The sequence below is a fragment of the Palaemon carinicauda genome, chromosome 6 (assembly GCF_036898095.1).
Source record: "Palaemon carinicauda isolate YSFRI2023 chromosome 6, ASM3689809v2, whole genome shotgun sequence".
NCBI lineage: Eukaryota > Metazoa > Arthropoda > Malacostraca > Decapoda > Palaemonidae > Palaemon > Palaemon carinicauda.
Window position 1 is genome coordinate 3,832,837 of NC_090730.1, and position 12,500 is coordinate 3,845,336.

Below are 12,500 nucleotides of genomic sequence, written 5' to 3' on the forward strand. Positions count from 1 at the left end.
CATCCCTGCCTGGCGTTCTGCTGGATGGGAGATCGAATCCCGCTCAAGCTCGATAGTTTCTTGTAGTGTCTGCAACCTCACCATCCATGTGAGCTAAGGATGTGGAGTTTGGGAGAACCTATATATCTACTTGCTGAGTCATTATCAGCCACTGCCTGGTCCTTCCTGGTCTTAAATTGGGTGGAGAGGGGCCTTGAACGTTGATCATATGTATATATAGCCAGTCTCTAGGGCATTGTCCTGTCCCTTGCCTCTGCCATTGCCTGGTGCTTCCTGGTCTTAAATTGGGTGGAGAGGGGGCTTGACCGTGGATCATATGTATATAAAGCCAGTCTCTAGGGCATTGTCCTGTTCCTTGCCTCTGCCATTCATGAGCGACCTTTAAGCCTACCACTTTTCAATGATACATTGTTTATATCTCGAGTTGTTATAGTCCAGTCTTTACACCTGACCAAAAATCCCCAAAAGACTCAAAATATATCAAAATATCTGACTTGTACTTTCATACACACTAACATTTTTAGCACTAATTGTATCTAAATAACTCTGATATTTTCTTTTCATAAAACATTGCACAGATTCCATTGATAGCTCATTCTGAAGTCAATCTCGGCCCCAGCTTACCCTTTTACTACTACTACTACTACTACTACTACTACTACTACTAATAATAATAATAATAATAATAATAATAACAATAATAATAATAATAATATTTTTATTATTATTAAATGCTTAGCTACAATCCTAGTTAGAAAAGCAGGATGCTATAAGCCCCGGAGACCCAACAGGGAAAATAGCCCAGTGAGGAAAGGAAATAAGGAAATAAGGAAAAATAAAATATTTTAGGAATAGTAACAATATTCAAATAAATATTTCCTATTTAAACAATAAAAACTTTAAGAGAACAAGAGGAAGAGGAACTAGATAGAAAAGTGTGCCCGAGTGTACCCTCAAGCAAGAGAACTCTAACCCAAGGCAGTGTAAGACCATGGTACAGAGGCTATGGCACTACCCAAGACTAGAGAACAATGGATTGATTTTGGAGTGTCCTTCCCGTAGAAGAGCTGCTTACCATAGCTAAAGAGTCTCTTCTACCCTTACCAAGAGGAAAGTAGCCACTGAACAATTACAGTACTGTAGTTAACCCTTGGGTGAAGAAGAATTGTCTAGTAATCACAGTGTTGTCAGGTGTATGAGGACAGAGGAGAATCTGTAAAGGATAGGCCAGACTATTTGGTGTCTGTGTAGGCAAAGGGAAAGAACCGTAACCAGAGAGAAGGGTCATATGTAGTACTGTCTGGCCAGTCAAAGGACCCCATAACTCTCTAGCGGTAGTATCTCAACGGGCGGCTGGTGCCCAGGCAAACCTACTACCTACAATAATAATAATAATAACAATGATAATTAATAATAATAATAATAATAATAATAATAATTATCAATAATAATAATAATAATAATAATAATAATAATTTGCCACAACCTCTACTTAACTGTGCATTCAACAAAATGGCTATTTAGACCTCTGAATAAACATGTCCTGAACATCTGTACAAAGATTATTTTGTTTATACAAAATTTTCTTTATATAGTTGCTTAAACATGTTTGAAAGTTTAAACATTCATCTCTATTTCTGCTTTGACCTCCATCTATTTCTTCTTTCAGTTCTTTCTACATCTTGGCATCAATGATCTTCGATTCCACAAAACTTTGGACTAATTATTTTTTAGACAGATTGCTCTGTTTGAATCTCCGTCTAAATTTGCTCCATTGGACTAATCAATCAAGTCGATCTAAATATATGTTTAGACAGATTGCTCTGTTTGAATCTCCGTCTATATTTGCTCCGCGATTTTATCTAAATCTGACTACATTCATCTAGATATGGTGTAGTTCTTTGTAAATCTTCATCTGAATCTTTGATAAACATTATTTTGAACATCAGATTGTACCTCAGTTTTGACTGCGTGTCGCAAAATTTCTTCAGAACTCCTTTTTTTAATAAAACTAAATCTCTCTTTCCAATTTAACTAAACCTGTTCGTAGGTACTTATCAAGCTCTTTACAAATCACTATCGACCATTTTAAGAGGTACACGTTCGGGTCACATTAAAAATAAAAAGACAAGAAAGACGTAGATCTTGTGAAGGCAGAGCCTAGCCCATAACAGGCAGTGCTAGCTAGACATATTCGGAAATGTCTATCCAAGTCTTTCTAAATGGCTATCAGTCCTTTTAAACCTCTGCTAGTGCTTCCAAATGTTACTACAAACTTAATGTCATCTGAGGTACCACGTTCGGTCACATTGAAAAAGATAAGAAAGACGTAGATTGAAGGCAGAACCCAGCCCAGTACAAAGGCAGTACTAGCTAGACATGTTCGGAAATGTCTACCCAACTCTATTTAAATGTCTATCGGCCATTTTAGATATCTGCTAGTGCTTTCAAAGGTTACAGGCAAACATCAGGTAATCAGAGATACTAAATTTACATTTGATCACAATAGGAAAAAGAAAAAAAAAGTTAAAGACGTAGATCTGAAAATGCAGAGCCCTAGCCTGTGCTACTGTACAAGTCTTGCTCAAGCTGAAACAACAACGAAAACCAATTAAAAACGACAATCGAGAGAGGACCGGATGTAGCACCAAAATAAGAATGAACCGGGTAGTAGATTTGGCCGTTGATACTTGCTAAGACCTTGCTATCCTTGCCTTTTTCGTATGGTCCTGACCTCTGAAACAAGGTCTAGGCTCTGACCTTGCAGTTCATATGGTCATTTTCCTATTTCATTTTTTTTTTTTTTTAGTTTTCATATTTCCTTTTAGTCAATTGGCAGTGGGATGGTCTGTGAAATTATTTGTACCATAGTTAAATCTATTCTATCTCTATTTCTTGGCTTGAACATACTGTAGACCCATGAGCAGAAAAAAATATCTTAGCATATTTCTCTTACTTTTCCTCCAGCTATATATTTCAAACAAGCATATTATCAATGACCAGATGATACATACAAAATGATGCAACCGTAATAACAAAGAAATTATTACGGAAGTCAAAGATAAATAATAATAACTTCGGGCTAACGGTCATTGGGGGTACCTCAAGGCGACCGTGATGACCAATAAGAATTCCATGATGAAGCGATGCACTTTAAATGGGAAACCGGCAACTCATCTCACCTTCAGATCTCTGCAACATCTCATAATTCTATCGATAACTATTTATATATAATAATGAAACTCTTTACTATTATTAAGTACGTTGATTAAATAATGTGCTTACTGTTATTCATATTTCAAGATAGTTTTAATAATGCATTAATAGCCTTTGTTGCATTTATAGTTACGACGGAGCCTGTTTGAGTGGTAACCCTCCCCCCCCCCCCTAATTCAGAGGAGTGAAAGTGTATATGTGAGCGTTAAACTCACCTGGGGCTCTCAGTAGGACTTCGACAACGGTGTAAATAAGTCGCAACCTGTTGGATCCCTTTCCTCGTAGACAACCATGTAAGGATTACCTTATTTGAGTGATTTCTAATCTGTGATTAGGCTCATATTACTAATCTCCTGGACCCATTTGGGTCCTGATAATCTCTGTCTATTTTCGTATCTATTCAGGAGGTCAAGTTGTAAATTGATTTTTTTATATACTTGTGTATTGGCTGCTTTAAAAGCCTCATGTATATATATATATATATATATATATATATATATATATATATATATATATATATATATATATATATATATTGTGTATTTATATTTTCCTGGAAGCGAATCCCATGTAGAACTGGTATTACGAATTTAATATTATTGCCTTTGACCTTTAAGGTCAACCTGATTTCTTGATGTCGTTTCTTTGAGGAAGAAAACTTCTTTTGAGGAAGATATTACTTGAATTCGTGATATGTATTGCATAGAATCTTGCAAAATATCAATGTTTGGTTATATTTATTGAATTATACTTTACTCTCTCTCTCTCTCTCTCTCTCTCTCTCTCTCTCTCTCTCTCTCTCTCTCTCTCTCTCTCTCTATATATATATATATATATATATATATATATTATATACATTATATGTATATAATATATATATGTATATATATAGCCTATATATTATATATATATATATATATATATATATATATATATATATATATATATATATATTATATGTATATAATATATAAATATATTATATTTATACATATATATATGAATATATACATATATATATATATATATATATATATATATATATATATATATATATATATATAATGATTTTTATTGAAATATTAAATTTTCTATCTGATATTTATAGTGAAAACAGAGAGAGAGAGTGCCAATGTTAGTGAAACACAATAAAAAAAAAATTTCTAAAATGCGCTTTGTCTTCGAGAAAATATTATGAACAGAAATATCGTTTATTTGTTAATCTGTTTCTTCATCATCGTTAAAAAATCTATAATTTCTTTCTCACGTGTTATGCATTAAGCATCTTTTCAATCGTTGATTTGTGTACTATCATCATCTCTATAGTCCATTTCTTTTAGCGAGGCAGATTTGCACCGACTCGCAACGGTGCCCTTTTAGCTCGGAAAAGTTTCCTGGTCGCTGATTGGTTAGAATGATCTTGTCCAACCAATCGGCGATCAGGAAACTTTTCCGAGCTAAAAGGACACCGTTACGAGTCGGTGCAAATATGCCTCGCTAAAAGAAATTGACTATAGGAAAAAACAACTTAGCCCAACTCCCCCCTTCTCAAACCCCCTTCCCCTGTCCCCTGCACTTGCAACCACTCCCCCTTCTCCTCAAATCCCTTTTCCCCCCTGCAGTTGCTAGATGAGTGGATTCTCATCCCCTACCCCCAAAAGCCAAACCCCTTTTACCTGTCTGGATATTCTGGCGAGGTGTTGAGTACAGGGCTCTCTTACATGATGTTCAAGGGATTACCTCAGAAATTATGTAAAATTTAGACAAATTACCTTATATATTAAGAGAAACTCATGAAATTACCTTAAATTTAAGAAAATTACCTTAAATACTATGAAAAACTCATGAAATTACCTTAAATTTAAGAAAATTACCTTAAATACTATGAAAAACTCATGAAATTACCTTAAATTTAAGAAAATTACCTTAAATACTATGAAAAACTCATGAAATTACCTAAAATTTAAGAAAATTACCTTAAATACTATGAAAAACTTATGAAATTACCTCAAATTTAGAAAAATTACCTTAAATACTAGGAAAAACGCAAGAAATTACCTCAGATTTAGGAAAATTACTTTAAATACTAAGAAAAAGTCGTGAAATGATCTCAATTTGAGCATGAATAACAAAAGCTTTCTATATTGTAAAAGAATTGAGAGTTCAATTTTAGATACACAATGTTACTCTATAATCAAAAGATCATCTGATGAAATACATTACATTAGAATTACATTATAAGTACCATTACTATAGAAATTTCCTTAAATCCACCAAAATTACCCAATCTGAGGTAAGTAATTGAAAGGAGAGAACTGGTTTAATGACAAGTTTTTAATACCAGTTCGCAAAATTACATAACTGGCTTAAAGGGTGCTGCGTTGGTCAAATGCCACTGGAAGTTAATTATTAGGTTCTCTTATCATTATCTCTGCCTACGAAGTTGGTAGGAGGTTATGTTTTACCCCCTGTTTGTGTTTGTGTGTTTGTTTGTGAACAGCTTCCTGGCCACACTTTTAATCGTAGAGTAATGAAACTTGCAGGGATTAACTGTAGTGTAAAAAGCTGGAAATGAAGTTTATTGATAGGTTTACTTATCATTATCTCCACCAACGAAGTTGGAAGGAGGTTATGTTTTACCCCCCTGTTTGTGTTTGTTTGTTTGTGTATTTGTTTGTGAACAGTTTCCTGGCCACAATTTTAATCGTAGAGTAATGAAACTTGCAGGGATTAACTGTAGTGTAAAAAGCTGGAAATTATCATATTTTGGAAGGTCAAAGGTCATGGTCAAGCCAAATGTCAAATTCACGTAATCAACCATAAGTTTGGACATTGTTGTCACAGAGATTTCAAACTTGGTTTATATTTGATTGTATGAACAGAAAAGCAGCCCTTAAAATAAAGTAAAATGAAAATATGCCCATTTAGCAATTATTACTGTATTCCTTGAGTATAATTGAGAAAATTCTTCATTTATTAACCGAGCACTTCTGAATATACAATATTTATCAGCTACTAAATTCCGTTTATTTGCAACACAACCTTTCTCGGTATAACGTCTTAGGCGAGACATTATTAAAAAAAAAGGGTTAACTAAAAAACGAGATAATATTAACATCATACCTGACATAATTTATATTCATAAATCAATATTGGGTCAACAAGGCGCTAGAAGAGTTCCTCACTGGGCTATTTTTTCCTATTGGAGCCCCTGGTCTTACAGCATCTTGCTTTTCTAACTAGGGTTATAACTTAGCTATTAATAATGATAATATCCGCTCTCTCTCTCTCTCTCTCTCTCTCTCTCTCTCTCTCTCTCTCTCTCTCTCTCTCTTAGTGGGAGAGGGAGTAGTCATACCCTGGTGAGAGGGGGTTGCTTGTGCGTGCATATCTTACCTAAAGATTTGGCCATCATTTTTGACGGATCGCCTACACTACTCCTTAAAAGTCCTTTTGAAAAGTCTACTAACCCTCATTTTCTAAGTCCTCTCCAGGAAGTCACTACAGTGACCTCAAAACTTTGCGACGCCACCAATATACCTTGAGGTATCTTCAACATGTTAGGCGTTTCCATCTATCGGTCTAAACACAATATAGGACCTTGGATTACAGTCCCGTTCTCAACCTCACTAACTGCATCCTCCACAATCACGTATCCACTTGCTGCGCTTAGACTCACTACCAAAACATAATTATAATTTTGAGAGAGAGAGAGAGAGAGAGAGAGAGAGAGAGAGAGAGAGAGAGTGGCTTAGTTATCTCGAAAAATTAACATTAGTGAGCATATCTTTTCTGGAACCAGCACTAGACTCACTACTAGAGCATAATTATCAAGTTGTTTGAGAGAGAGAGAGAGAGAGAGAGAGAGAGAGAGAGAGAGAGAGAGAGAGTGGCTTAGTTATTTCGAAGAATTAAACTTGGATGAGCATATCTTTTCTGGAACCAGCACTAGACTCACTACTAAAGGATAATTATCAAGTTGTTTGAGAGAGAGAGAGAGAGAGAGAGAGAGAGAGAGAGAGAGAGTGGCTTAGTTATCTCGAAGAGTCAAACGTGGATGAGCATATCTCACTACTAGAGCATAATTATCAAGTTGTTTGAGAGAGAGAGAGAGAGAGAGAGAGAGAGAGAGAGAGAGAGAGAGAGAGAGAGAAAGTGGCTTAGTTATCTCGAAGAATCAAACGTGGATGAGCATATCTTTTCTGGAACCAGCACTAGACTCACTACTAAAGGATAATTATCAAGTTGTTTGAGAGAGAGAGAGAGAGAGAGAGAGAGAGAGAGAGAGCTTTGTTATCTCGAAGAATCAAACGTGGATGAGCATATCTTTTCTGGAACCAGCACTAGACTCACTACTAAAGGATAATTATCAAGTTGTTTGAGAGAGAGAGAGAGAGAGAGAGAGAGAGAGAGAGAGAGAGAGAGAGAGAGAGAGAGAGGCTTTGTTATCTCGAAGAATCAAACGTGGATGAGCATATACTTCTCTGAAAACTGCACTAGATTCACTACTAAATACTGCACATAATTATCAAGTTGTTAGAGAGAGAGAGAGAGAGAGAGAGAGAGAGAGAGAGAGAGAGAGAGACGTGTCTTTGTGATCTCGGCGCATCAACAATGGTGAGCATATCTTCTCTGGAACAAACTTCTTTTATCTTTTATTTAGAAATATACATTTACAGTTTGTTTACGATTAATAATAATGTATATACACCATAATATATCTACCTTATTATTTTAATCAAAATATATTCACAACTTCACATTTCATTATTCATCTAAATATGTTTTTAAATTATAAACATATTGGCTAGCGAGTACACCCTTGAACTTTTAACTTATCCCCTTATGAATTTCCTTTACCGGTTAAATACTTTACTAGTTTACTTAATTTACTTTAAAAGCTGCTTTCCTGGACCTGCAGAATTAGTATTAAGTATTTTACGTAGCACAGTTTGTATTTATGGTCGAATTCACATTATCGAAGCACTTTAAGAACAAGAAAGTAATAAGTTTCTTCTTGAAAGCCATATTTTGTCTTTCGGGTGTATAATAATAATAATAATAATAATAATAATAATAATAATAATAATAATATCCTTATTATATATATATATATATATATATATATATATATATATATATATATACAGAGAGAGAGAGAGAGAGAGAGAGAGAGAGAGAGAGAGAGAGACACACAATTGAGCGTTGAATGGCCTTACGAACCCCAACGCCATGCTACTTATCCCAAATTCAACAATCACATCCTATGCGGAAGTAAACATCGTGAAACGGTAAACAAAAGAATACAGGCTTCCACGCATGCGCACAAACTGGTTACAAGGTCTAAGATTACAAACGCGTACTTAATAATATATGGAGCAAACTAAATAGCGCATTGAGTTACTTAAAACAGGTTTGTTGTTAAACAATCCTGGATTGCAAGATGGCAACTGTAGCGGCCCACGTGATGTGATAAACAATTCCTCTAGATGTTTTCAACTGGAGGCAGATGGGAAGGGAATTCCATGACCATAAAACTAATGAAAACTTAAGATAAATCAATAAATTAGAGTGAACTATATAGAACTGATGTTATACTACGCCATAAGAAAAACTAATATTTGAAATTCTTAATTGTTTTTCATGTGAATGGGGACTTTTCGTAGATTAACTAGACTTAGGCCTATATTTGAATATGAGATAAATTAATAAATTAAACTTATAGAACTGATGTTATACGTCATAAGAAAAAAGAATATTTGGAATAACGGATTTTAAGGTAAATGAGGACTTTTGCGGTTTGGCTAGACTTGTTTTTTATAAAAAAAAAAAAAAAGCCATGAATGGTATAATTTTATAGTGATAAAGCTATTTGATTTATATCGTTCTAGTTTTACAGAGGTTTGAGTCACAACTAATATGTTTTAATTAATTCTTGGTTGATTTTACACACAATTATATATATATATATATATATATACTTATATATATATATATATATATATGTATGTATAAATATATCTATATATAAATATATCTATCTATATATATATATATATATATATATATACATATATATATATATGTTATATATACAAACATATTAATGTTGTTACTGTTCTTAAGATATTTTATCTTTCCTTGTTTCCTCTCCTCGCTAGGCTATTTTCCCTGTTGGAGCCTCTGGGCTTATAGCATCCTGCTTTTCCAACTAGGGTTGTAGCTTAGCTATTAATATATATATATATATATATATATATATATATATACTGAAATAACTCTATTAAACTATTAAATAAAGATCCAGGAATTCTCTCATTAAGTGTATAGCAACAAAGAGAAGAAGTGACAACAAAAAGATCGACTAAACCTAGACCTACTCCAAATTGATATAAGGTACTATGTTATTATTCCTCACGTTAACCCGCCCCCCCCCCCCTCCCCTTTCCCTTTTCTCAGTCCTATAACGGATTCTCTTCTACATCTATACTATTAAAGAGGGTTAAAAGTTAACAACCGAGAAATACCAGCTCCCCTTCTTAAATAAAATGTAGGAAATTGCCTCCCTTCCTTTTAAACCAAGGCCAGACGTTTATTTTCGTTTTTTATTTCCTGTAGGAACTCCAAAACCCTTATTTCCACCCAAGGACTTTTCTATTAACATTTATCGTCACGGTTTTATTTTTAGCATAGAGATCTGTACGAACAAACGGCGGAAGCACTTGAAGGCACTCGATTCTTGCATAGGGGTGTATTGTCTCTTCAACGGCTCCCCGAACTTTTTTCCACTATGAGATTTCACTGCTCCATCTCAGAAACACTTTCTATGTTTATAAGCTTTGGAATTCTTCCATTTCCTTCGTGTTTCAATAGCTCTATGATAGACAAGGGCATTATGATGCCAGTGTCATGAGCGTCGTAGATAGAATTCTGCTTGGGAAGCTATAGCTGTAGTTTTTTTTCAAGGTCATGGTTACGCTTCATCGCGGTTGCCAGGGGCGTTTTAGTGGTAAGTTGAAGAGAATTACGGCCTAAGGGAATCGTATTGTTTACTGTTTCTCTGTTGATTTGGAGAGAGAGAGAGAGAGAGAGAGAGAGAGAGAGAGAGAGAGAGAGAGAGAGAGAGGGGGGAGGGGTTTAATGCTAAGTTGGAGAGAATATTTATGGCTTAAGGGAGTCTCATTATTTACCGTTTCTCTGTTCATTTGGAGAGAGAGAGAGAGAGAGAGAGAGAGAGAGAGAGAGAGAGAGAGTAGTTTTAGTGCTAAGTTGAAGAGAATATTTGTGACTTAAGGGAATCGTATTAGTTTGTTTGTTTACTGTTTCTCTGTTGATTTGGAGAGAGAGAGAGAGAGAGAGAGAGAGAGAGAGAGAGAGAGAGAGAGAGAGAGAGAGGAGTTTTAGTGTAATGTTGAAGAGAATATTTATGGCTTAAGGGAGTCTCATTGTTTACTGTTTCTCTGTTAATTGGGAGAGAGAGAGAGAGAGAGAGAGAGAGAGAGAGAGAGAGAGAGAGAGAGAGAGAGCGCAAGGTAAAAGGAAACGAAGACAAAATAATGTAAGTTACAACCATTGTTACATCAATCTTTTGAAGCCTTGACCTCGACCATCGCAGTCAGAAAGGACAACAAAAAGTCATAGAAGTGTTTTTACTAGTTTCTAATCAAGAAGCAGAATTACTGTAAATGGCTGAATATCCTCGAACTATGGAGGTATTGGCAGATTTACTATATGACTGAACAAGATATATATATATATATATATATATATATATATATATATATACCAAGGCACTTCGCCCAATTTTGGGGGTTAGTCGACATTGAACAAATAAAAAAAAGGGTCCCCTTTCCTCTCTACGCTCCTCCCAGCCTGACGAGGGATTCAACCGAGTTTGGCGGGTACAGTATATATATATATATATATATATATACGTATATATATATACGTATATATATATATATATATATATATACAGTTCAAAGTAAAGACATTAAAATTCATATAAATATATCAATATTTCGCATCCAAATAAGTATGGTACTACAGTTAATAATTAAAGAAATTAAGTAGTTGAAAGCTATTAGTTAGTTACAGTTAGACCTGTAAAATTAATTTTAATAGGTATATCAAACCTTTGTATGTATCAAGTAAGTTATGCAACAGTCACATTTATGAAATACAACCGCGTGTATAATTTTCATTGCAATAAAATCCTACATATAGTTTATACATATATAAACAGGCATACAAGCAAACTGCAATCTAAGTACAATTGCCCAAATTCTCTGCAAACAAACAACAACATACTCTGTTGACGGTCAGGGGCAAAAGATGATACTCATTTTTATTCTGAGCACATTCTTACCCCAGCAAGAATGGAAGCATAAGCCCGTTTCATTAGTGCTTTTGCATGCTGTTTACGTGTTTGTAACTATGATTGCTTGTAAAGTCATTATCATCATCATCTCCTACGCCTATTGACGAAAAAGGCCTCGGGTAGATTTCGCCAGTCGTCTCTATCTTGTAATTCAATACTACTCCATTCATCATCTCCTCTTACGCCTATTGATGAAAAGGGCCTCAGTTATATTTCGCCAGGCGTCTCTACCTTCAGCTTTTAATTCAATACTTCTCCATTCATCATCTCCTCCTACGCCTTTTGACGCAAAGGGCCTCGGTTAGATTTCGCCAGTCGTCTCTACCTTGAGCTTTTAATTCAATACTTCTCCATTCATCATCTCCTCCTACGCCTTTTGACGCAAAGGGCCTCGGTTAGATTTCGCCAGTCGTCTCTACCTTGAGCTTTTAATTCAATACTTCTCCATTCATCATCTCCTCCTACGCCTTTTGACGCAAAGGGCCTCGGTTAGATTTCGCCAGTCGTCTCTACCTTGAGCTTTTAATTCAATACTTCTCCATTCATCATCTCCTCCTACGCCTTTTGACGCAAAGGGCCTCGGTTAGATTTCGCCAGTCGTCTCTACCTTGAGCTTTTAATTCAATACTTCTCCATTCTTCATCTCCTCCTACGCCTTTTGACGCAAAGGGCCTCGGTTAGATTTCGCCAGTCGTCTCTACCTTGAGCTTTTAATTCAATACTTCTCCATTCTTCATCTCCTCCTACGCCTTTTGACGCAAAGGGCCTCGGTTAGATTTTCCCGGTCTCTCTAACTTGAGCTTTGAAATCACTACTTCTCCATTCATCATCTCATACCCCTATTAACGCAAAGGGCCTCAGTTAGATTTCGCCAGTCGTCTTTATCTTGAGCTTATAATTCAAT

At 35.2% G+C, this 12,500-nt stretch overlaps 1 protein-coding gene across 3 annotated transcripts in view; it reads left to right on the forward strand.

The window, feature by feature from the left end:
• Positions 1-3,448: 3,448 nt before the first annotated feature.
• Positions 3,449-12,500, forward strand: part of LOC137641951 (UNC93-like protein) — a 47,749-nt gene continuing 38,697 nt past the window's right edge. For all 3 annotated transcript variants that reach the window (XR_011044607.1, XM_068374519.1, XM_068374520.1), the window contains exon 1: positions 3,449-3,509. The gene's annotated coding sequence lies outside the window, so the exon portion shown is untranslated. The remainder of the gene's footprint in view (positions 3,510-12,500) is intronic.